Here is a 27,280-nt window from a genome sequence, read left to right on the forward strand (position 1 = left end):
TTCAAAATAACATTCTGGCCTTAGATAAAGTTCAGGTTCAAGTACCTCATGAAGGCCTGAAAGGTGAATGGCTCCCACATTCAAATGTCAACCCCAAACTGACTAACCCAACATTTTTCTGAAAACCACTCCCTTGCCCAACACGACTTGCAGCTGCACCCAGTCCTCTCTCTCAAGGCACCTCCTCACATCCCCATCTTGACAACCAACACTCACACTCACCCTCATCTTATTGACATCACACACCCACGCCTCACAAACAACCTCCACAAATGTTTTCCCTCCCTCCTCTCTGCACCATCCATTTCTCGCAGTCATAATCCTCTGCTTCCTCCCCTTACAGGAGAAGAATACAGAACTCCAGGGGAAGGGCAGAGAATGGGGATGGCCTTCCAAGTGATAGCCACCTTGGCAACCAGAGGTCTTGTTCAAGGAGGCTGCCATTATTAGCTGTGGCCTGCCATGAAAGCTTGAGCCTCCTGAGGCACTGATGCTTAGACATGTCAAGAGAGCTGATTCCTTGCCCACAGACCCTGTGTTGGGGGATTCACTCCCTTCCAACTGGATCTCTGGCCCAGAATTTTGCTCCCAGTTTGGGTACACAGAGAAAGAACATTTCCTGGCTCTGTGAACTCGACCCAGGGAAGATGACGCCCGGAGGTTGGGATTGGCGGTGGTGATGGGGGGAGGTGGGGAAGTGTGGTGGATGGGCTGCATTAGAAGTTGGGCCCTCTACCCTTGGAGCAAGTGTGGAGGCTGCCGGATGCAGAGGCGAGCTGGGTAGAAAGCCTGCCTTCGTGCTCCAGCACTTTGTTAAAGTTATTGAAGAATTGAACTAAACAAAGAGCAGCCCTCCAGTCCTCACCATTCACCCCTGCCCCATCCATACCAATCCGTGTGACCTCATGCTCTCTCATCCACCCCCCAACCCCTCATACCCTTAATGTCACCCTATGTCACTCGACCCAGTCCCATGGCTCCTCATATACCCAAAGGCAACCTATGCCCATCTACCCATCACCATAGCCCCTCATACCTGCTATGTGACCCTATGTTCCTATACCCACCCCAATGGGCCCTCATACTTCCAATGTCACCCTCTGTCCCTCTACCCTCCGCTATGGCCCATCATACCTCCAATTCCACCATTTGCCTCTCCACCCACCCCACTATGGCCACTCATTCCCCCAGTGCCACCCTATGTCCTCCTATCCACCCCCATGCTCCCATATGTCCATGCCAACCCATGCCCCCAACCTATCCCATGGCCCTTTATAGCGCCGATGCCAACTCAGTGCCAACTCATGCCAACCCATGCCCCCACTCACCACCCTTTGCCCTTACCCCTCCATGCCAACCCACCTAATATCCACTGTGGGAAAACCTCAGGAGCTATGCTGACATAAAATAAAGTTATGTGTCTACAAATTACATCACTATTAAAAAAAATAAATACATTGAAATTCCTTCAATTAATCTCTTCTGAAAACAAACATTTTTATCCAATAACCACTAGGAGCCATCAGTCAAACTGATCATTTAACAGGCACCCCACTGCGATAATGTTAGGTTGTAAAATCAGTTATACAGCAGAAATCCTATGATGATAACCATCAGGCTTATGTCAACAGACAGAGTGAAATATCAAGCACTGATTTTTTTAAAAACTGAACACTTTATTTAAATTTAAAACCAAGCAGAATTAAGTCCCTTGACAAATTTGACAGTTCTAATGAAGTTTGACAGTTTCAATTAGAGTTTTGAGAGTTCTTTGACAGATTGACAGTTCTTTGACAGCTTGGCTAGTTTCAATGAGTTTATGCATGTTTTCTCATGTCTATTTTTAATAATCCCAAAGAGTACCTCACTTGTCACAAAGGGTGCTTGACTCTCCCAAAGTTGTCCTGGGAGCATATCCAAAGGTAGCTTACCTCTCCAAAAGAATACCCTGGCTATCCAAACAAACCCACAAGTTTCAGACCTGCTTCTAACAGGTGTGATCTGCACACTTTGGGTTTCAGACACCTACCACCAAAATCACACAAGAATAGAGGCAGCTGTTGATTTATATGGACAGTTTCTTCTGTAAACCATGAATATATTATGAACGCATTCCCATTTACCTTCCCCCCAGCAACAACCACCACCCCCATTATGAAAATGGTGAAGGCCGAGTTCGGGGGTGGGACCCCTGAATGCGGTCCTTTGCTAGCACTTTTGTGCAGACGGAGAGGAAAAAGTAGCAGTTGGTGCTGTCCTGCTGCTGATGTTGGTGATGCTGCCCTTGTTCCTCATTAGAGGTCCATGTTATAGCTGCAAAAGATGTTCCTATGCTGCAGTGAAGACTGACAGCATGTGGGTAAAGTCCAAGATCGACGAAATAGCTCCCAAAAAGTTGGAAATCACTTATAAACAGTGAAATCACATTCTCAGGGCAAGCTGTGTGCATCAGCTTTTCACATAGGCAGACTTGCTTCTATGCCATTTTTCTTTTGAAAGGCTTTCAAATCTGTCAGTATGATTGATCAATGGCTTCCTTCTTATAGATTCTGGCAAGTTCCACACAGCTCAGGAAACCTATGCACTGGCTGCTAAGACCAGAATTCAGAGTTAAAGACTCCATCAATTGGTGATTTAAATAAATGACTAACCCAACAGCTCCACTGGGGTTTCCCGTTGGTCTCGGAACATGCTCAGGTAAAACTGACAAGTGGGCAGCAGAATTATGTCGTGTTTCCAATCTGCTGCAATTTTGGGGATTTAACCTGCGCACTTGATCCAAATGCATCCCCCCCCAACCCCCGCCCCCAGCCCCCACCCCTCCCCTCCCCCCTCCCACCTCCCACCTTGGCAGTTAAAGTTCTGTCCAATGTCTCTTACTTTCTGATTCAGCATGTTGAAGCTGTACAAGAAATCTTATAGGTTGGACCCCATGGCCTCTGTAGCAGAAGTTTGAGCATTCATAAGAGATAGCCTCTCTGGGTTTAGCATCGCTGACATTGGGGCTTGGCTTCAGTTTACCTTCAAGTGCTACTTGGAATGTAGCCTGTTACACAGTCATGCACAATTGTAGATGTGAGCAGGGACATGTGCAGAACTTAGTATGAGCCTTGCAGACTGTCAAATAGCTGCATAAAATATTGGTACTCAGATTCCAGCACTATCTCGATATAGAAGCTGCAAGGTGCAGATCTCTGGGCTTAGCAGCTGAGGGAGGAAGTTAGCTGTTTGCCCGACGTGTGCTGGTGCTCACAGTGAGTGATGTGTGAGGAGATGTATTCTTGGTGGTACTGAAACCCAAGTCTGGTTTTCATAGGGTGCGATTCCTTCAAATACAATAGCCTACATGTCAAAATGCTGTGTAAGCATCATAATTTGTTCGTGCGTTTGGGTGGAACTTTATGGCCCCTCCCGCCAGTGGGATTTTTTTTGGTCCTGCCCAAATTAATGGACTTTGAAACGGCTCACCAAATTTTCCAGCCCCACACCTGCCACAACAAGGCCATAATATTTCGCCCTTTGTGTGTAGGCTAATGAGTGATCAAGCCAGGGTAAGAGAACAGGAGAAGGATGGCACTAGGCCTATAGCTTGGAGAGGTTTGGAACTTTTCCCTCTTCTCCTTAACCAAAGCTTTCCGATGGTCTGAGGTTACATAACCCTCCTCCCCTTTTACTTAGTGCCACCATGGAAGCAGGGCCAAATGGTAGATATGCTAGCAACACATCAAATGGCATCCTATACCCTATGTGTGCTTGGAGTAAAAGTAAAGCTAGCATGCAGCTAGAATTTGAAGAAAGGATGTTTTGGGTGAATCTCTTTAAACATTTCCATATGCCATGAGCTTCTGGCACAGGTACAGCTACAATTTGTGCCCTGCAGCAGGAGCATTGCACAGTAAGCATCAGAAGCTGCAGTCTGAGTGGGAGGAAACTGTGGCAACTGTCCCAAGAGCACTGACAGCCAATGAAATGCTTTTGAAGTGTAGACTTGGCTGTAATGTTGGTAAATGTGGGTGTCCCTATGCCACACGGGTTGCAGCTGTTCAAGAAGGCAGCTCACCACCACCTTTTCAAGGGCCATTAGGAATGGGCAATAAATGCTGGCCTAGACAGCGATGCTCACATCCCATGAATAAATAAATAAATGAATAAATGAAAACAACAATCGATATGTGCACAGCCATGTCCAATAAGTGAGATAATGACCAGGCAATCTGTGTTACTGATGTTGGTTGAGAAATAAAGATTGACCTGCACACAGGGAAATCTCCCCTGCTCTTCTCAAAATAGTGCTGTGGGATTTTCTTTTATTCACCACATTCCAAATGGAGAGTAGATTTTAATAATATATATTAAGTGTACCCTTTTGGATGAAAAATTGTAATTCCCATGTTCATTGTAGATTCTAAATACTGTAAAGTACCTCAAATAAAACACCAAAGGTCAAAATTTTCTGCAGGACCCACTGTCCAAAAGTAAATTGCATTCCTTCAAAACAAAAATAAAAATAAAAATACCTGGAAAAACTCAGCAGGTCTGGCAGCATCTGTGGAGAGGAACACAGTTAACGTTTCGAGTCCCTATGACTCTTCGGCAGAACTAAGTAAAAATAGGTGAAATATAAGCTGGTTTAAGAGGGGGGTGGGACAAGTAGAGCTGGATAGAGGGCCAGTGATAGGTGGAGATAGCCAAAAGATGTCATAGACAAAAGGACAAAGAGGTGTTGAAGGTGGTGATATTATCTAAGGAATGTGCTACTTAAGGGTAGAAAGCAGGACAAGCAAGATACAGATAGCCCTAGTGGGGGTGGGGTGAAGGAATCGAAATAGGCTAAAAGGTAGAGATAAAACAATGGATGGAAATACATTTAAAAATAATGGAAATAGATGGGAAAAGAAAAATCTATATAAATTATTGGAAAAAAAAGGGGGGAGGATCGGAAAGGCGGTGGGGATGGAGGAGAGAGATCATGATCTAAAGTTGTTGAACTCAATATTCAGTCCGGAAGGCTGTAAAGTGCCTAGTTGGAAGATGAAGTGCTGTTCCTCCAGTTTGTGTTGTGCTTCACTGGAGCAATGCAGCAGGCCAAGGACAGACATGTGGGCATGAGAGCAGGGTGGAGTGTTGAAATGGCAAGCGACAGGGAGGTCCGGGTCATGCTTGCGGACAGACCGAAGGTGTTCTGCAAAGCGGTCACCCAGTCTGCGTTTGGTCTCTCCAATGTAGAGGAAACCACATTGGGAGCAACAAATGCAGTAGACTTTTGTATTTCTCCTTTTGACTTTCATGTACTCATGTTTTTTTCACCAATAGAAGTAAAGGAATGTTGGGTATACAGTTTCATTTGTAAATCTTGTAGCTATTGGTTTTTCCATGCCAAATGCTTAGAATAAAGATTATTTGTGAATTGTCAGTTTTGGGGGAATTCTTGACAGCTTTTGCTAGCTTCTGAAGCTCGCCTACATAAGTTTTTGCATATAGTAAGATCCCACAAAGAGCACTGAGATGGATGACCAGATAATCTATTCTCAAGGAATTGGCTGAGAGAACATGTTGATAGGATGTTAGGAGAATTCTCTCCTTCTCCTGGGATAGAGTAATGAGATTTTTAGCCTCCACCTGAAACATTCAAACAGGCAATCAGGGCCTCAGTTTAATGAAGGATTGCACCAGGAATACAGTACTCCCTTAATACTTGACTGAAGTATCAGCACAGATTATGACCTCTGACTCAGAAGCAATGATGCCACTAGTTGATCATGTTAGCTTTACTGATATGGCATAAATGGATGAATACCAGTGTTTAAATGCACGAAGGATTGCGGTTTGATTGTGTTCAGCATTTTATGACAGCACCATTAATCAAAAATTGTGACCCAATCTGTTACTGTTTGCATATTGCTACTGTTATAGTTTGGCTTCTGGGTGACCAAGGTCTCTGAGCAAGCTCCTGGTGTACACACTACAAAATCTGGCTCCATTATCCCAATGGCATTCATGTAGACACATTTTTCGATGGGTCAGTGAGCCTGCCATGGAATAAGGCTGGATTTCAGCAGTGTAAACGAGAGAACTAGTCTCCTGAAAGCTGAACTAAAGCAGCATATAAAAGTACTTCTTGTTTAAAAGATCCCAATACCTGTAATAGGTTAAAAAAGTACAGGTACCAGTAAGCATTTGCACCTCAAAACAATAAAAAGAAATACTTTTGCATAAGGAAAATGTTCATAATGCGGTTGATAGTAAAAGCAATAATAGCTACCGTAGACTAGCAAATTATTATGCTATTAGCAACATTTTAAAAAAATGTTTAGAGTCCTCTCATTTTTGGGCAAACATTGGCCTAGATTAGAAGTTATGTGAATGGAGAGAAGTACACTGGTTGCTGTTTCTCATGAAAATTGTACCTATTAAATAATGAACAACAATTACTGAAAGTTGATCTTTACTAGCACAATACCAACAGCCACTGAATAAAACTGAAATGAAAAAGACTTGTATTATCAGTGAGCATTTAATATGCTTCATAAACTCCAATTAGAATCCAGTATTACCATTATTAGCTGAAAACTGGCTCAGACAACCTGGCAGCATGAGGGTCTTAACATTTGGATTAGATTTTATTTGTGATTCGGGGAGGGGTAGATTTAGCTTTTAAAGTCCTTTATTTTATTCCACCAATGTAGCCACACTTTGAGTCCCATTGCAGTATTAAATATTTAATAGGAGATTAAAGAAAATCCCTTGACATTTTCTTCAAATTGCTTTTCAATGTTCACTCAGTAGGGCTGTTTTCAGTTTCTGTCACTTTTCTCAAATTCTGGAAAAGGATCATAAGTGAAGGAAACATTCCAATCTGAAAAACGTGACAGAAAGAATATTTCAATAGAAACAAGAAGATCTTATTTAAAATAGAAAACTAAAATTGAACTCCAAGGATAGTTTATAAAAAATAAATAAGATACTAAATTGTTCACTGGCTCCTATGGCTGACTCTGGGTGGAATTTTCCATGGTTGCTGGCATTGGGCGTTTTTGGCGGCATGAGCAGACAATATGGCGAGAAGGCCAAAAACCGGTTTCACGATGTCGTGAAACCAGTTTGCAATCATCCGCCTTGCCAATCAATAGCAGGCCGCATTTCCCACTGTCGGACGTCGGGAACCTCATTATAATACATCTGCATATCATTATAAGCCCAACTCACTGGAATCATCACCTCATGCTGGATCATCTGAGCACGCCAGCATGATTGCACGCCGATGTGTTTCACGACTGTACATAAGCAAGCTGCACTTCACTTGGGACTTTGAGGTTTGTTTACCTACCTTGCTTCAGGCAGCACTCGCAGTCATCAGTGCCAGGCATCGCAGGCAGCACCACATCGCTTTTAGTGGGGCTCATGGGCCCCTGGTCAGCCATTAGGCAGCGGTGGCTTTTCAATGGCTGCAAGCCTAGGGCTTACTTGGGGAAGGGGAGAAATGGCCTCAGGCAAGGGGACAGGTTGCAGGACTAGGGCTGTACAGTGGAAGGGGAAGTATCCCAGGGTGTGTGCAAGTGGCCTCGAGATGGTGAGGGCTGAGGAGGCACTCTCCAGAGGAGATGAGGCCAGATGGACATGTGAGGGTGTATGTGAGAGAGTGAGTGGTGATGCCCCTTGAGCTGGCAGTGAGTGAGATGCCAGTGAATGTGTGATGGACTTGTGAGTGTGTGAGTTTAGAGTGATGAGATGTTTGCCTTACCTTACCCTGGCGGTGCAGATGAGATCATTCATCCTCTGTCTGCATTGGATGGCCAACCTCTTCTGTGCAGTATTGGCACTGATCACCACTGCCATTGCTACCAAGCCAGAGTGGTAATGTTGCTGCCCCTCCTGCGACCAGAGCGGGGTAGAGGTCATCATGGCACTCGAGGGACGCATCACTTAACAGAAGGTGGGGGTGGTGCTGCAGTGTTCTTGCCTTTTGAGGCCTTCTTTGCAGCGGTCCTGGGCTGGAAACACTGAGAGGTGTGTGCATGGCTGCACTTTTAATGTGCCGCCCAGCGTGAGGAAGCAGTGAAGTGATGGCATGGCAGACAAATGAGGGTCCGCTCACGATCGAAATGGTGCGCTTCCCAGGAATGCATGATTAATGAGGCGGGATTGGGATTATATGGCATGAAAAGCTGCCATTGCGACCGGCAGGTAAAACGTCCTTTTTACAGCCTACTATCGCACTTAGCGCAAATCTGGGACAATTCTGCCTTCTGACTCTGATCTGTTAAGGAAAACTGCATGGACCACATTTTGCTGGAGTGGGGCATCTTGTGGCATGCCCTATTAGATTTATAATTGCAGGATTAGATTTTTTTAAAAATGACACAAAGTTGCTGGAAGTGTGAGCTAATAACGATGCAGTGAAGTCAACAGGACACCTGAGACCTTGATGACCAATAGAGCAAACAGCTTATCCCCTTATTCACTGAGATTAAAAGATTGAGAAATAAACAGGGGCAGGCCTGTGAAATAGGGTGAATGAGAGCGAGTGAATTCAATGTCAAATCAGCTGCAGAAAGTTGAATAAAAAGAGGAAAAGAATATTGTAGTTAGAGGAAAAGTAACAAAAAGTAAAAAGTGAGAGCAAAATAAATAATTTAATACTGTGTACTTTTAAAATCTATCAAAACAATTCAGAATCTGGAGGAATGAGATTTCAAAAAATGCCTAGCTTTGACCCAAAAGCAATACAGCAAGGACAGCTAGTAATTTCTTAAGGTCTGTGGAATCTATATTGTTTTTAAGAATGTTCGAAAGGGACTTTTAAGCATTTGAATCAATTGTAAAGGGATCAATTGTAATTTTCATGGATAATAAGAAATAGTGGCCCATGTGATCTGACATGCCTTGACTTAGTAGCAATGGCAACAAGGAGAAAGTTAAGAAGCCTGGCTGCTGGCTGACACAAAGGAGAGCTACAAACAGCAGAGAAGCTGGAGAGCGACAATGATCAGTGCACAGATGCAGACACAACAAGAAAGCATACAGAAACAGAAAGAGGAACACAGAGAATTCTTGTGAGGAGAAGCAAATCACATTCAGGAAGAGGTCAATTTACCTGTTTGACAGAAAAGGAGACAGGAACCCCTAGAGATACTGTGCGAGCTGGCTGAAAAGGTCTAAAATCTGGCAAGTACGGAGATGCTAAGGAGCTGGGTGCCTTCCCAAAAGTAGCCAAGCTGTGAATAGGGTATTATTGGTTGGTTAAAAAGGAACTCTGGAAAGTTACACCATCAAGACTGCTGTGACCTGAGGGAAAGAGGGCTCATAGGTGTGTGCCTTGCTGATGATAATCACACCCATGAAACTCAAAGGTGAAAGCTGTTGTTGGATAGGACTCCCGATCTACCCTGTGTGAATAAAGAACAGCATCTTGTGGAAAAGCAAAATACTGAGGATGCTGGAAATCTGAAATAAAAATAGAAAATGGTGGGAAAACTCAGCAGGCCTGGCAGCATCTGTGGCGAGAGAAACAGAGTTAATGTTTTGAATCCGTATGACTTCTTCAGAGCTAAAGAGAAATAGAAATGTGATGGCTTTCCTCCTGTCTAAGAGGTACTGTCCTACTCAAGCCTCCTCCCACAACTCTTTTTTCAGTACATAGATGACTGTATAAGTGCCACTTCATGGACCTGGACAAATTTATTGATTTTGCTTCCAATATCCACCCTTCTCTCACTTTCACATGGCCCGGCAACTTCCCTTCCTTTCCTTGACCTCTCTGTCTCCATTTCTGGTGATAGACTCTACCAACATTAATTGCAAGCCCACCGACTCCCACAGCTACCTCAATAATAGCTCCTCACACCCTGCTTCCTGTAAGGATTCCATCTCATTCTCCCAGTTCCTCTGTCTCCATCCCATCTGTTCTCCACAATGGCGTTTCAGACATGCCTTCCTTTTTCAAAGGACTATCCTCTGACATTTCCACCAACTCCAGCATGATGCCACCACCAAACACATCTTTCCCTCAACCCCACTATCAGCATTCCATAGGGACTGTTCCCTCTGTGACACCCTGGTCCACTCCTCCATCATCCCCAACTCCTAATCCCCTTCCCATGCAATCACAGATGGTGCAACGTCTGCCCCTTTACCTCTTCCCTCCTCACCGTCCAAGGCCCCAAACACTCCTTTCAGGTGAAGCAGCACTTCACTTGCACCTGCTTCTATTTGGTCTACTGCATTCGCTGCTCCCAATGTGGTCTCCTCTACATTGGGGAGACCAAACGCAGGCTAGGTGACCACTTTGCAGAACACCTTCGGTCTGTCTGCAAGCATGACCCAGATCTTCCTGTCATTTGCCATTTCAACACACCACCCTGCTCTCATGCCCACATGTCCACCCTTGGCTGCTGCAATGTTCCAGTGAAGCCCAATGCAAACTGGAGGAACAGCACCTCATCTTCCGATTAGGCACCTCACAGCCTTCTGGACTTAACATTGAGTTCAACAGCTTCAGACCATCAACTATGTCCTCCATCCTCTCCCCTTTTAAAATCCATTTTTAAACTTTTATTTATTTTTCTTTTATTTATTTTATATTTATCCTTTCCCCCACCCTCACCGCCACCCGCACCCCCACCACAGGACCATCTGTCTCTTGTTTCTATGTTGTGCTTTCACAGAGCACTGACCCTTGTTCTGCTGTTAATGTATTCTGCTATCTTATCTTAATGCCACTATCAGAACCTTCTTTAGTCTTTAACAATGCCATTAACACTCTCTTCATCCTGTGTCCATGGCATCTTTATCAATCTCTCCTAAGCCCCACCTATCCCTGACCTATTTTGCTCCACCTGCTCTACCCCCTCTTAAGCGGTATAAATCCATCACATTTCAACTTCTCTTTAGCTCTGAAGAAGAGTCAAACAGATTCGACCTGATACCTCTGTCTCTCTCTCCACAGATGCTGCCAAACATGCTGAGATTTTCCAGCATTTTCTGTTTTAATATTGTGGAACTGTGTAGCTACATGCTGACACCTTTGTGCCAGGAGTGATGTGAATGCTTCTGGTTGCATAAGATAAATCCTTATTATTTAGTGAGGAGGGTGTGAAGATGTACCTGGCGTCCTTCAGAAAATTGCCGCAAGTCTGAATTGGTCAAAAGTACAATGGGTTGTTTTGGTGGAGTTTGATGCTGCAGCCATATTAACTTAAAACTTTGCATTTTTTCAGTTGAAGCAATGGGCATAATCTTGTGGAGGCAACAGGGGTCTCGGCCGGCAGCTGGAGAGCCGGTGAGTCGCCTGCATTGCCTCTTTTTGAGAAGGCCTGCCACATCTTAGTTAATTAATTAACAGATTAATCAAGGACAGCCAGCATGGATTTGTCAAGGGAAGGTCGTGTCTGACAAATTGATTGAGTTTTTTGAGGATGTAACAATTGATGAGGGTAGCGCAGTTGATATGGTCTACATGGATTTTAGCAAGGTTTTTTTGATAAGGTCCCACACGGCAGACTAGTTAAAAAAAAGCCTATGGGATCCAGAGGTGTATAGCAAGCCAGATACAAAATTGGCTCAGTGGCAGGAAACAAAGGGTAATTGTTGACGGCTGCTTTTGCGACTGGAAGGCTGTTTCCAGTGGGGTTCTGCAGCGCTCAGGACTAGGCCGCCTGCTTTTTTGTGGTAGATATTAATGATATGGATGTAAGTATAGGGTAATGATTGAGAAGCTTGCAGACAACGCAAAAATTGGCTGCATGGTTGATAGTGAGGAGGATTGCTGTAGACGGCAGGAAGATAGCAATGGACTGATCAGGTGGGCAGAAAAGTGGCAAAAGGAATTCGATCCAGAGAAGTGTGAGGTGATGCATTTGAGGAGGTCAAACAAGGCAAAGGATTACACAATAAATAGGAGTGATGCTGAGAGGTATAGAGGAAGCGAGAGACCTTAGAGTGAATGTCTACCAATCCCTGAAGGTAGTAGTTAGGTTGATAAGGTGGTTAAGAAAGCCAATGGATAGAATATAAGAGCAGGGAGATTATGCTGGAACTATATAAAACCTTAGTTAGGCCGCAACTTGAGTACTGTGTGCTGTTCTGGTCACCTCATTACAGAAAGGATGTAATTGCATCAGAGAGGATACAGAGGAGATTTATGAGGATGTTGCCAGGACTGGAAAATTGCAGCTATGAGGAAAGATTGGATAGGCTGGGGTTGTTCTCCTTGGAACAGAGGAGGCTGAGGGGAGATTTGATTGAGATGTACAATATTGTGAGGGGCCTGGATGGAGTGGATGGGAAAGCTCTTTTTACTTTAGTACAGAGGTCAGTGACTGGGGTATAGATTTAAAGTGATCGGTAGACAGATTAGAGGGGAGATGACTAAATTTCTTTTTACCCAGACAGTTGGAGGGATCTAGAAGTCACTGCCTGAAAAGGTAGTAGAGGCAGAAAGCCTCAACTCATTTGGCAGGTGTCTGGATATGCACCTGAGGTGCCATAACCTGCAGGCTACAGACCAAATGCTGGAAAATGGGATTAGGTTCGGTGGCTTGTTTTTTAGCTGGCGCAGACACGATGGGCTGAGTAGCCTCTTTCTGTACCGTAAACTTTCTATGCTTCTATCATGTGCCACTCAAGCACTTGACAGGTCAGTGGTGGGCCTTTCTCCAGGATCAATTGGTGGTTGGGGGGCAGAGGAAGGCCATCCATGGGCCTTTCCGCCATGGACTTAATTGGGGTGGAGGCGAGAAGGTGGCAGGGACCACACCTGACCCCCCTCCCCCAATTAAATGCCCCTATCACCAAACTCGCATGGGGGAGGGCTCAAGATTCCACTAATGTGATTGTGGATGCCATGTTGAGAGTTTACAGAACAAGGGCAATCTCTTAAAGGCAAGTGAGCATATTGGGTTTTATAAGATTGTGAAGTAACACTATGGCCCAGATTTTCTTAGGTCGGATGAGGAGAGATGGAAGAATTCCCGGCTCCATGAGCCCGACTTTTAAATATGGCTGCCCCGACATCGGAATTTTGGTCCAGGTGGGTGGGCTGGATTAGCAGTCAGGGCGGGCAGAAGGCCTACCTCGGGGATAGGCACTGTGTCCAAAGTTTAAAGATTAAGAATAAAACAAGAAACATCTCCAGCCCTTACCCCACCTCAACCCTAAACACACTTTCCATGCCACCTCAGGCCTCCTCTCCTATGGCCCCTCATGCCCTCCATGCCAAGCTATGCCCCACACCTACCTCATATAGCCCCTCATGCCCTCCATGCCATGGTATACCCCCCAAACCCTTATGACTCCTAATGCTACTTAAGCCAACCTATGCCCCTCCACTCACCACCCATGGCCCCTCATCTTCCCCATGCCAATCCATGCCCCCTACCCCCTATGGCACCTCATGCACCCCATATGCCTCTCCACCCACCCATATAGCCACTTTAAAGTTCCTTTATAGCCCCTTTGCCAGCCTATGCCCTGTCACCCATCCCCATTGTCCGTTATAGGCTTTATATGTCAACCTAGTGCCAACTCATGCCTCCTTGGCCACCACCCTATGCCCTTAAACCTACCATGCTGACATATCTAGTATCCACCATGGGCAGGCTTCAGGAGACATGCAGAGATGAGATAAAATAAAGTTTTATAAAATAAGGTTCTAAGTGTCTATTGCAAACTTCACTATATTGAAAAAACACTCTCATTCATAAAAACCCATTTATTATATTTACAAACCTTCAACTAAATAAAGCCTTATAACAACAAACACTTCATTTAAGCATTGGTGTTCATAGTCCCACTTCAAAGAGTCTATAATCACTTGTAGCTGTCAATCAAGCTGTGAAATGGCAGGCAGCCTACTGTGATAAGGGATAGTTGTGAAATCAGTCATGTAGCACTGATCCAGTAATGGGATCCCTCAGGCTGATGTCAGAGTGAAATGGCACTTTTTTAAAAAAAACGTTTTTTCAAAGATTTAAAGGGCAGGGCTTTTAAGTGTTTTGACACCTTGACAGCTCCCTTTGACAGGTGTTTGTTACAGGTCCTCTTGACAAGTGTTTCTGACAATTTTGACAGTTGATTTTGACAAGTCTGTTGACAGTTCCAATGAGCTTGACCAAAATGGGTTTATGCACTATTTAGACACATTCATGCCTACCTTTAACAATTCTAAAGGACACCTTTCCCCCTCCAAAGGGTACCTGATCTACCCCAAAGGGCACGTCATCTCCACCAAAGGGCACCTTACCTCCCCCAGAGGTGTCCTGGGACCAAATCTGAAGGGATTCCTTACCTCTCCAAAGGTTATCCAAACAAATCCATAAAGTTCAGACCTGCTCTTACCAGGCCTAATCTGCACACTTCAGATTTCATCCTCAATGACTACCAGGATCCCACTTGAGTGGGGGCAGTTAATGATTTAAGTGGCCAGCTGCACACCCCACCCCCAGTCCTATCCCTGAGAAAATGGGAAGTGCCATGTTTGGGGGCAAGACTTGCATTTCTCAGGTAGTTTGCCACAACAGAGAGACTGCATCATGGTGAAAATCTGGGCCTGTATATTTGTAATGAAACTTGTTTTGTAAATATGATGTATCATTATTGTTAGCTGTGTAACATGTAATATGCTAGTTGTTAAATTGTTGATAATATGAAGAACTTGCTGTATTTCAAACACTGTTGAAAATAAAACTTTACTATGGTAATGCCTTCTTCTTACCAAGGGGGAAGGGTCATCGACCTGAAACATTAACTCTGTTTCTCTTTCCACAGATACTGCCTGACTTGTTGAGTACTTCCAGCATTTTCTGTTTTGACTCAGATGAAGATCTTGATTAGATGACTTACCGGGCATTGCTGATGGGTATACACACTGATGTGCTGGGTGTATTGGCTAACCTGCCAGACAACATCCTGTCACCGTTACCGAGTATGGAGTAGTCCTGCTCCAAATTGGCAAAGGCTAATATATAGAGATTTCCTTATTTGTAGCCTCTGTTCCATCTCCCTGTTGTTATGAGCATAGCCGGTGTTAATTGTTGCGCAATCCAAATCCCAGAGGGAAACTTGGCTGACCAGCTACAACCATTTTTATGTATTCTAATAACGAGAAGATAATGCACCAATCTCAGCAGTAAGAGGTCCAGTAACACTATTGGGTTTTATTAAATTAAAAGTAAAAGTTTTATGAACAAAAAAAAGAAAATTTAAGTACACAAGATTAAAGTTACACAATTAAGGTTAGTCTCAAAAACATTCTCCCAAAACTCTCTACTTGGTCAAACCCACAAGTAAACACTTTCCAGGCAGCAACTCCCTTATAGAAATTTAAATACATAATTTCTCCAACAAGAGAGAATCTAACCATTGCCTCTTAATGTTCAATGGCATTACCATCACTGAATCCCCACTATCAACATCTTGGGGATTACCATTGACCAGAAACTGAGCTGGACTAGCCATATAAATACTATGGCTACAAGAGCAGGTCAGAGGCTAGGAATCCTGCGACGAGTAACTCACCTCCTGACTCCCCAAAGCCTGTCCACCATCTACAAGGCACAAGTTAGGAGTGTGATGGAATACTCCCCAGATGTCTGGATGAGTGCAGCTCCCACAGCACTCAAGAAGCTTGACACCATCCAGGACAAAGCAGCCCGCTTGGTTGGCACCACATCCACAAACATTCACTCCCTCCACCACCGACACACAGTGGTAGCAGTATGTACCATATACAAGGTGGACTGCAGAAACTCACCAAGGCTCCTTCGCCAGCAGCTTCCAAACCCACGACCACTACCATCTAGAAGGACAAGGGCAGCAGATAGATGAGAACACCGCCACCTAGAAATTTCCCCCCAAGTCACTCACCATCCTGATTTGGAAATGTATTGCTGTTCCTGCACTGTCGCTGGGTCAAAATCCTGGAACCCCCTCCTTAACAACAATGTGGGTGTACCTACACCAAATGGACTGCAGCAGTTCAAGAAGGCAGCTCAGCATCACTTTCTCAAAGGCAACTAGGGATGGGCAATAAATGTTGGCCCAGTCAGCGAAGCCCACATCCCATGAATGAATAAAAAAGTAATATCACACAAGCCAGGCTGCTGTATCTTCAATAAAGGCACACCACATGACCTGTACCCTCTTCCACTTTGCTATGAAATTCACTTCAGAAGAAAACTGCATGCTGCAGCCCAAGACTTCTCAACAGCTCAAACAGCTCCAGCTATCTCCAGCTTAACAGCTCGACAGCTATCCAGCTCAATACCTCAAGCGCTAAAAAACAACTATCCACAGTAACTCTAATATATATTTCCTCCCTTTCTTCTCAGTCCCATTGTTCTCACACCCCTTTGAAACTCAAACCCTTCCAAATATAAGATCTTTCATGTTTCCATCTTGTTATGGCTTTTGGGTCAATAATAATGTAATATCCCCACTACTATTTACCTATGGACTCTTGAAGATGCAAACATTTCCCTTGGCACCTCTGACTCTCTGAAATTCAAACAACCTCTCAATTTGTCTAAAAATGCAGTTGTTAGATCTAACCTTTTTACTTGTACCTCACCCTGAACATCTTTAACTTTTTCATGTTTCCAAACACCCAGAGAGCCTGACTCCTATCAACCTCCTGCCCAGCTTAATTAAATCACACAAAGACACAGCCACCCAGCCTTGTTTACAGAATAACTCAATATTCCCCCAAAATATTTTAAAAATAACATCCATTCTCACATTGTTGTGTTGCAGACCCAGTGTAATTACCACTGCAACCCCACAGCTGTTATGTGGATAGGTCACCAAACTCTTTGTTCTGCCTGGATCCAGCAACACTCCAGCCAAATCCAGCAACACACACCTCCAGAAACACTCCGTTGTCCTTCTGGGGACATTGTAACTGTAGAAGTTATTCCAAATGACCTTACCTGCAAGTTACACTACTCCTGGGTCCCTCTTGCAGCTGAATGCATGTTCTTTGGTGAGTGAATACATTGGCCAGAATTTTCCGGCTGACGTGTGGGTGGCGGAGCCCGCACGTCAGTGCTTAAAATGTCGCGTGAACATCCCGACATCAGTGCACTGCATCGTGATATTTCGGTCAGCGGGCGCGCTCAGCAGCGAGGTGTTCGTCCGCCATTAATTGAAGGCCTCGTTACGGCCCTTAACTTGCCAATTGTCCTGGATTTTGAGGGGCCCGTGTGAACTTCGGGTCGGCGCATGGGCCCAATGGGCAGGCGGGTAGGAGATTTTTTAAGAAAACTCATGTAATGTCGGGATATGTGGACTCAGAGGGGTTGTTCGTGTTTTACACAAAATGTACACGATGGCTGCTGGGTGACAAGGTCTATCCCCTGCAAAGGTGGCTCATGACACCTCTCCACTATCCAAGAACAGAAGCTGAGCAGCGGTACAATAGGAGCCACGGCACCACAAGGGCTGTGGTGGAGAGAGCCATTGGTCTTCTCAAGGTGCGCTTCCGTTGCGTGGACTGCCCAGGGGGTGAACTCCAGTACCCCCCAGATCGCGTCTCTGTGAGAGTGGTAGTCTGCTGCGCTGTTCACAGTCTTGCGCTGGAAAGGGGGGATGCAGTTGACGCTGAAGACCTTGACGCCCTGGATGAGGCTGCACATGATGAATCCAGCAGTGCCTCAGAGGATGAGGAAGCAATGGGCAATGATGTGGGGCAGACAATGACCCGCATTTACACCAAGGAGGCAGGGACACCCGGGACAATTTAATCCAAAGAACCTTCAGCTAGCTCCACACACATGGATCAGCAGGAACAGCATTGCCTGGCGCTTCAACACGTGGCACTTAGGTGCTACATCTTCCACCTGTTCAGCTGCAACTAAGGGCTTAGTACAGAAACATCAATGTCCACTCAAACACTCACGATAAATATGTGAAAAAGAAAAATGCACCACAAACAAAAGACCCTCAGCCATGGTAACAAAGGTGGACTTTATTCTGTCCAAAAGAAAAGCACACAGCACTTTTTTGCAATCACAAAAATATGGGTCCCTATTCTAAGGCCAACACAAAATGACCAGTGACAAACCCGTGGAGTGCCTAAGGTGCCTTATGCTTACGTTTTTGGGTGCTACGTCTAGGTGCCGCCCCATCGCTCGGAGTGATTTGAGAGGCAGCCTGCTGACTCTGCTGTCCTATTGGCCTCGATGACCTTGGCCCTTGGTCCTCTGGCCCGTGGAGCCTGTGATGGCTCCGCCTGGGAGGGAGTGGCCAGTTCCTGAACTGGCACCTCCCCAGTTGTCACAGCCTCAACGGAAGAAATGTTGACTGGCAGAGGGGCGGAGGAGCTGCTGCCTCATCCGGAGCGCCCTGAGAGGAGTCTGCAGCGACGACAGGCAGCTGCTGCACTGACGTGAGGTCCCTTTCGACCTCCCTTCTCACTACAGATGCATGGGCACCGAGTGCCAATGCTTGGTGCCCACAACATCTCCCACATTGGGAATGACCACCCGTGGCCAGTACCGCTGTGAGGGCTTGCAGGTCAGAGCGTATCCCAATCATAAAATGTTCCATTCGATTGAAGCCCCTCTCTATGAGAGTCACCAATCTCTCACTGGAGGAAGCCTGAAGCTCTGCTCTGAGGGCCAAACCTTCACATGCACTCTGCCTGGACTCCTCCGTCGCAGAGAGCAACTGAAGCATTCCCTCATGCAACCCTGCCAGATGCAACGCACTTCCTGCCACCTGTCCTGCAGCTGCTGCATTGGTGACAACTCCACAGGCACGTCATCAGCGCCGGACTCAGCATGTGCCTCGTCCCCTGCAGCCCTCCGGCTGCTGGCGCCATTGGCACTCTCTGTCCCTACCATCTCCTCCAGCGATTGTGATGTGCCCTCTCCACTGTGACCCGGGACACTAGCTGACGGTAAAGTCCCCACCAAGGTGTGTGTGTCTGCGCTGGTGCCTGGCTGGCTGAAATGATGTGCCACAAGTTGCACATGTTGCCCCTCAGGTGCGGAGGGGGGGCTGCGGGGTCGAGGTGCGGGTTGCTCTGGTAGTGTTGCTGAAATTAACAGCAAGGACAGTGCATCAGTTAACGTACATTCAGTTTAACCTTTCATCCCTTTCCCTCCCAGCCTCATAAGTCGCTCACCCTTCAAGACCCTAAGGAGACGAACATTGGTGGGGTGGAAAAGAATCAAACACACATTAAACGCACATGCAGACAGGCTGGTCAGATGGTCTCAGGAATGCCACATGGCATGTTATGAACCATTGGAGTGGGGAGAATGCAGAGGTACCTGACCTGGATGCATTGTGGCCTGGATAGTTGCGGGGCTGAGAAAACATTGCAAACAGTAGCGACATTTGCCGTGGATCACAGGAGATTGAGAGGTCACATTATTGACCTTCATTCCATTAGGAGGAGCATAGACCGAGTGGGCAGGAGGCAACATTTCCCCTTGGCGCAGGGATGAGTACCGTGGTGGCATTCATCTAAGTTGAGTGCCATGAGGTTCACAGCTGAGGTGCTGAGGACCTTTTGGTCAAAGTAATGTGGGGCGCACTGGCTGAAAGGGTGCTGGAGGTTCCAACCCCACTAAGATGCAATAAGTCTTTGGCTGTACAGCAGCGATCCAATGGCATGTTAGACCATGGTGATAGTGGTCACAAATGAGATCAGGTGACTTTTGTAAGGTGGTGGAGACGCGACTCCTCAAGGGGACGAGAGTCCCTTCTTTATGACCCACATGTCAGAATGTCTCAGTCTGTGAATGAGCAGTGTTTCAGCATTAACGATTGCAGCAACCATCAGTGGTTTGGATGGTGGGCAGAGAGAGTGGATGGGACTGTGGACCTCAAATACCTGCCCGCTGGACCCCAGCCTCGCTGCCCCCGGCCGCCCTGGCCTTCTGCCTCCTGTCCAGCTCAATGGCCTGTTATTCGAAGGTTGTGAGGCGCTGGAGGAGGGAGCGCCCACCTCCAGTCCTCTGGCACTCCCGTGCATTGTGGTGACTTTTTGCCTGCAGAACAGAGAAGAGGATTTATTGGGCCTGATCGCTCATGTACTCTGCACGCGCACGCCGCACCCCAACCACAGTGGCCCATCTGAGGCCTCCAGCGGCTCCTGTCCACACTACTGATGATCAGTCCCCAGAAGATAGTACAGCTGCTCCCAACCCCCTCCCCCAACGGTCCCCTTGGACACATTCGGTGTCCATCACTTTGAATAGCAGACGGGTCTTAACGCCCATGGCAAGGAGGCGCAACTAGGTGCGGCGCCGAGGCCAGCAGATGGCACTTGGCCACAACACCTTGAGGCACCCCCTGCACCATCTCATCACCATCAATATGACATGTGTTGGAGTTGTGAGTATGTGTCTAGCTGCCTCCCCTGCAGGTTGCCCCCAGACTACTCAAATGTCACAAACATCAACATATGCTGCGGGGAGAACCCTTCTTCTCCTCAACCACTAAGGCTGAGGTAAGCATGGTCAGTGCCCGTTTGCCCATCCAGCGTGTGCCAAATGCCCTATGCAGTAACGACAGCAAGATGTGGGGGTGGGGGGAGTTCAAAGGCTAAGGCTGCCTTCTGGGTCAAATGGCCAAGGCTGACATGGTACTCACCCGTCCAGAGCGCAGCAAATCATTGAATCTTTTTCTGCACTGGGTGTCAGTGCGCCGCACAATCATCATGGGCGCTCACAGTGTCACCCACCTCCTCCCACGCCTGGCTGGTGACATGGGGGGCCCTCCTCCTCCTCCTCCCATCCTCAGAATACAGAAGGTGCTGATGGATGGAGACCTCTTGGATGAGGACAGTAAGGCATGCATCTGAAAATCAGGAGGCACAGTGGCCCCCCCGCTGGCCCCTCCTGCAGCCTGCCCCCCTCCTTCTGCTCATGCTCTTGTGCATGCATGCAGCCTGCCAGCCCGCCCACCCTCCCTCCCGCCCTCCCTCCCTCGCTCCCTCTCTCTCTCCCCGAGTGGCCATGGTGCACTGCCTCAAGTGGCTGCCTGGCCACTCTTTAAACAGGCTGCCGGCTCCCCATTGGAACCGGCAGTCTGAGGCCGCCCATCCCCGCGACTATTTTCCCGTTCTCCATGGGAGCCTTAATTGGCCCACCCGTGGAAAATGGCAGCGCGGCCCGTTTCTCCAGCGGCAATCGACCGCCCGCCCGCCGCCAGGTCAGTCGGGCGGGCCCAACCAACAAACGGAAAATTCTGCCCATTGACTGGACCCGAGTGCTCCAAGTTCGCAAACTTTAATCAATAAAAAATAGCAATTCAGCCAATAGGGCTAGCTGATGTCATGACAGCACCAGTTCAGAGGCTTCTGGACACACAAGGGGACTCCTGAATGACACCTTTTCTAGCATGGGCACTGTACGGGCCATGCCAGAAGTGGCTGGAGGTGTAGGGCACACCACTCGGAGGGCCACTGGCCTCTGCCTGGAAACAGAGCTACCGATCTGAATTTCGTGCCCTAATATTGAAAGGCAGCTTCAAAAGGTACATTTAGATCAACTCTACAAGGTGGATGGATGGTGATTCCAAGCTGTGGCTTCAGTTATCAGTTTAATTACCATTCTTTGTGGCACTAAATGATTGCAATGAAGGACAGCTTCATCTGATTGAAAAAAGATCACCACAACAGCCCATGATCTGTGACGTTTTGTGGAATTGGGAAATTGGATCTCCTGACATCCGGAAATATGGTGACATAATGCCTGTTCAATATAAGTTAGAGACTTACACAGTTCTAACTTACTACGATGAATATTTTGTAAACGTGTTGTACTTTGCATCAACATAGCTTAAACAAACGAACTATGGTTTGACTGGAAGATCACATCCTACGCCTGCTTGATTCCCATGTGACTGCTGTACACATAGAAACCAACTATTTTTGGAATGCACAAGGCAATTTCTTCAGCAGCATTCATCCTGTGTGTGTTTTTCTCAGGACTGAAAATGTAACCACATAATACTAGCTGGGGATAAGGCAGTTGATTTGTTTTAGAACTAAAAGTGAAGCACACATTCCCTTGAAACGTGTATTAACTGATTCAATAGTTTTAGATGGCTGTAGTATAATAAAATAGAACTTACGGCTGGGAAATGGATAAACCCATTTACTGGGTTAGATCTTTAACTTTGAATTAATTGATAGCATTGTTATCATTTCTAATAATCACTTCAGACTGTTCTCTGGGAACAATAAATACTTGGGTTGTTTGAGTGTTTTCATTATGTGTGAAATCAATTATGCTCAGCCCCATTTCCTTTGCATAAATCAATTGGCTTAATGTGTTCTTTACAGCCATCGGATCAGTAAGAAAATGTTAGCACTTGTCGCACACGCTGTGTTTGTGAATTGAGGTTTCCACTTTAATCCACTGTTGTGATTTGTGTAAAATTTAGAAGTTGGGCTTTGAGAGAGAATTGTCTCAACAGCTATCTGTTTTTTACTAGAGCTACTTCAATCCATCCAGGTTATGCTACCTTTAAAATAATTTCCAATTTAGTGTGAAATGACTCTCTGCACGCAAATGTTTGTTTCCAAAAACTGTGGGGTAGAAATTCATTGCAGTCAATGGAATCAAATATCAGGCGCCGTCTCCAATAGGCAACTGGTCAGTTATTGCCTGTTTGTGCCACCGCTGGACACATTTCCACCTTTATATCACACAAAGTTTTTAGTTGCAAAAAATGTAGTGCCTTCATCTAAAAGTTCAATTCCAGAAATCTAAGCATGACACACTAGTTACCTTTGACCCTGAATGCAAAAATAAATACAACAATCACTCAAGTGAAAAAAAAGGCTTTTGGAAAATGCTGCCAAAAGCAAATATTGACTCTTTAGGATAACTGAAACGCTAACACTGATTCATTGGGTCAGAGAGAAAGGCAAATAAAATCAAGCACAATACAGCACAGCCACTGCCTTTGATCATTATGACATTTTATTAGTGCATGGATAGTGCAGTCACACGGCTTTTAAAATCATGGTGGCACACCATGTTAAATAGGTTCTTTATACCCTTTGGAGTTCTACAACACATTTCAAAGTAATGTCCTTATTATAATCTTCCAGAAAACTGCATCATACTGTTATTCTGCAGCCATTACTTCATTGTAACCTTTCATAGCCTTCAATCAATACACTCTTAACTCCAGTTTAATCTGTCATAGCACTATTCTCATTTTATTGAGGCTGCAACATATAGGGCTGCATTTTCCAGTTGGCAAGCGGGGGTGGGGCCCGCTCGCTGATGTGTAAAATGACGTGGGGTGACTTTGGGCGTGCGTCCCAACGTCACCCCGCGTCATTTAGATTTTCAGTTGCACGCCCGCCAAATGGCAAAGGCCTATTAAGGCCAGTTAATGAGCAATTAAAACAATCAACTGAGCTGCCCATCCAACCTTAAGGTTGGTGGACAGGTGAAGAGCCCAGGCGGCCTTCAGAAAAAACATGAAACCTCATCCGTGGGCAGGATGAGGTTTCATGAGGGTTTTAAAATTTGTATAAAATGTTTAAATAGAAGAAATTGACACGTCCCAGCTCATGTGACGTTGTCACATGAGCGGGGACATATCAAGAATATTTTTTTCTGCCTTTGATGAACTTTTGAATCTTCAGCCGATCTCCCTGAGGCAGCACTTTGCCTCAGGAAGAATGCACGTGAAAGAGCCCACTCCCGGCTCAGGGAAGACCCCCCCCTCCCCAGCCCGCGCAGGGAGCACACAGCGCTTCCAGGCGGACATCACCTCAATTGGCCCGCCCACGTAACATGGTGGCACGCCCCTGACTGGGGCCATCCGATCAGGAACCCGCCCGATCCCGCACAACCCCCCCCACCAACGGGAGGAAAATCCTGCCCATACAGTTAAAAAGGTAGGATTGAAATGTAAAGAAAATAACAGCTCCTTTTAGCAATCTCGTGATTCTATAATGTACTTTTTGGCCAGGATTTTACAATTTTACAGGGCGGCAGTGACCCCATCCACTGGCCAGAAAATTGGGGCAACATGACCTTGGCCAGAAGCCCCGATGGGATTTTACAATCTTCAGGCAATCAGCTGCCTGCAGTCAGGGCTTCTACACCTTTAAGGGATGAGGTCCTGCTCCTAGGATGTGCCAACCAATTGGGAGGCTGGCAGTTCTTCTGGAACTGCAGTCAGGCCAGGACCAGCCACCAGCATGAATGAGGCCTCAGAGTGCAGCTAAGTTTATGGGATTCACCAGGGCCAGTCAGGCAAGCCCCAGTAAGCGAAACTCCCCCTATTGAGAGTAGGGCATGGGTTTTTCAGTAGGGGCGGCTCTTGCCACAGTGGGGGACCCTTGCCACCCAGGGGGCCAATCAGGAGCCACAGGGTGCCCAAACAGGAGGTAAACCACCCCAAGAGCCTTCAGGGAGGTCGCCAGGGTACACCGCAGTCTTACCTTGTAAAGTGCCACCCACCGATGGTAAAATACTAGTGGCAGTGGGAAGAGGTCCTTAAGTGACCATTAATTGGCCTATGGTCGGGTGGGCAATCTGCCTCTTTCCCTACACTGGTAACATGCCGGCGGTGGTGGGAAGGCGAAGGGTGTGCCACCTGATTTTACACCCCCTGCCTCCCACAACGCTCTGCAGAGCCCTGCAAAATTCCAGCCATGGTATTTTTATTTATTTGTCTTAAATCTATACAGATAGAGTTTATATCTTTAACTGAATGTTCATTGTCTCCACATTATTTCACACTAGTGCTCGTATATCCTGATGAAGTGGTTCCTCCTTCTCAATTTATGTCTATGTTAAACTTACTGATTAAAATGACCATGATTACAAGAATTCTGTGATGTGTAGAGACTGAATACTGGACGTTCATATCAACGTGCATAGCAAATGAATTTAATTTCTCAGATAGAGGTTTGCTCAAATTGTGGCCAATTTCAGCAACTGCCTAGAGATGACTGCAGTTCATAGCAGTCTGCAACTTTATTTTTGTTGATCAGTGACTATCTTGGGATAGTCAATATCGGTGTGTCCATTCTGATGACAAGGGGGGACGATATCATTATGCTACAAGCTACTGCTTGTAATATATGAGTGTGGCAATTGGTCCCAAATGTGGAAAACGACCCAATTATTTACAAAGTTTGTCGATAGGTGCTTCACTAATGAGGATATAAATAGATTTCACGGTTCTAAAATAAAATGAGATGCTAGCAAGTGGCTATGGCAAAATTTCTTCTGTTAATCAGAAGAAAAAAATGAGGGAGGGTAAAATAAGGACCAGGACAGAAATAGGTAGAGAGGTGGGAATAAGCAAATTCACTAATGTATCCTGGCCTTCTATCAACATCACTCAGAAAAGTCAGATTATCTGGTCATTATTACATTGCTCTTTATGGGACCTTGTTCTGCACAAATTGACTGCCTTGCCTATGACAAAAACAACACTTCAAAAATATTTAATTGGCTGCAAAGTGCTTTGGGATAGCCTGCGGTTGCAAAGGCACTTTATAAATGCAAGTCCTTTTTTTACATGTACTGAACCAACATTGTGCTGATTCTTGCATCTGAATCCACATCAGAAAATCAACCATGTTTGGACCTGCTCTACTAGACATCAGGCCTAGTTATACTGGACATTGGCAGCAGAAACAGATGGTAACAGATGGACAAATTTTACAACATTTGCACCAGTGATTACTATGCACGCAATATTTCATATCAGATCAGATTATGACATTGTGCAGTCATGCTGCTGAAGGAACATTGAAGCTTAACCAAAAATTAAAAAGAGCTCAGTGAATTGAATTGACAGTGAATGAGTTTGCATTTATGTTTGTAATAATAGTCACTGTATGGAACTTAGAGTACTCCTGGTAAAGCTGTGATTTAGTTAGTGAAGAACAATTTACTTAATCTGTTGCAGTTTAAAGTGTTGCTGGGGATATTAGAGAGCTTCAGAAGAAACTAGAAAGTGCAAACTTGAATCTTTTTCGGATGATTGTTGTAATCTTTACTGGGGTCACAGCTTTCACTGTATCAATGACTTGGATGAAGCAATATAGAACATTATATCTAAGTTTGCTGATGATGCTAAGTGACACAGTATACAATGGATAGGAACAGAAATTTGCAAAGGGACATCGATGTTTTATGTGAGCAAGCAAAACTGTCGCAGATGGAGTTCAATGTAGGAAAGTGTGAGGCCATCCAAAGATAAGGCAGAGTATTTTTTAAATGGTGAAGAGCTCAGAACTGTGGACTTGGAAACTTGTCTTAATGATCATAACCTTTTTTTTCATATTTTGAAAATGAGGGAAAGAACTACTGACCCCAGAAGCACAGCATCCCAGTAACACTTTTGGGATTTTAAGCTTTAAAAGATTTATTAACAAGAAAAAAACTTAAGCACACAAGATTAAAGTTTCACAGTTAAAACAGCCTTACCAAAATATCCACCCCACCCCCCAAAACAAAAACCCACTTGGTCAGAACACAAAAGTAAACTACTTGGCAACAGCTCCTTTATAGATTTAAATCATAAAAATCCAGTAATACTACCTAAGGGAAAACACTGCTGTCACTTTAGTAAAGATATACCACATGACTTCTCACTCTCTCCCACTCTGCTGTGGAAATCCAAAAGAAAGGTTCAGAAACAGACCTGCATTCTGAAAACAAAGACTTCTCTGGCCTGAAAACACGATGGTTGCTTCAAATTCACAACTTTCACACCTTCTCCAAGACCTTGTCACAGATCAGATCTCAGGACAATTCCCCCACACAGCCACACAACTCAGCGAAACATCTTTCCTTAAATACCCTTTTTCCCTTTCATCTTATACTCCATTGTCCTGAGCACCTCTTTTAATTCAATTTTTACAAAATATCAAAATCTTTCATGTTTTCCTATTACCTCCATGTTTGGGTCAAATAAAATTTAATAACCTTGCCTTGTTTACTTATGAAACTTTTCTAAATTGTATCAGTCCCTTGTCACTTCTAAACTGCCCTTTGAAATTTAATAGCTGAAAAGTCAAGTCTCTACCTATCACCTAATGCAAATTTTAAAATCCAACTTATTTATTTGTAAAGTCACTTCACCGGAGCCTCTCATTACAAATGCATGCATCTAGCACGTTTACCTTTCATCTCTCAGTTCCCACAGACAAGCTGACTAATTAATCATGGACACACATACACACAACTTTCTTTACAGAATATCACCATTTCCAAAACATTTAAAACAATCACATTCATCTTCACATGACATTGGAGCTAAAAGGGTTAAATTAAGGACAGATTGCAAA

The sequence above is a fragment of the Cetorhinus maximus genome, chromosome 11 (assembly GCF_964194155.1).
Source record: "Cetorhinus maximus chromosome 11, sCetMax3.hap1.1, whole genome shotgun sequence".
Taxonomy (NCBI): Eukaryota; Metazoa; Chordata; class Chondrichthyes; order Lamniformes; family Cetorhinidae; genus Cetorhinus; species Cetorhinus maximus.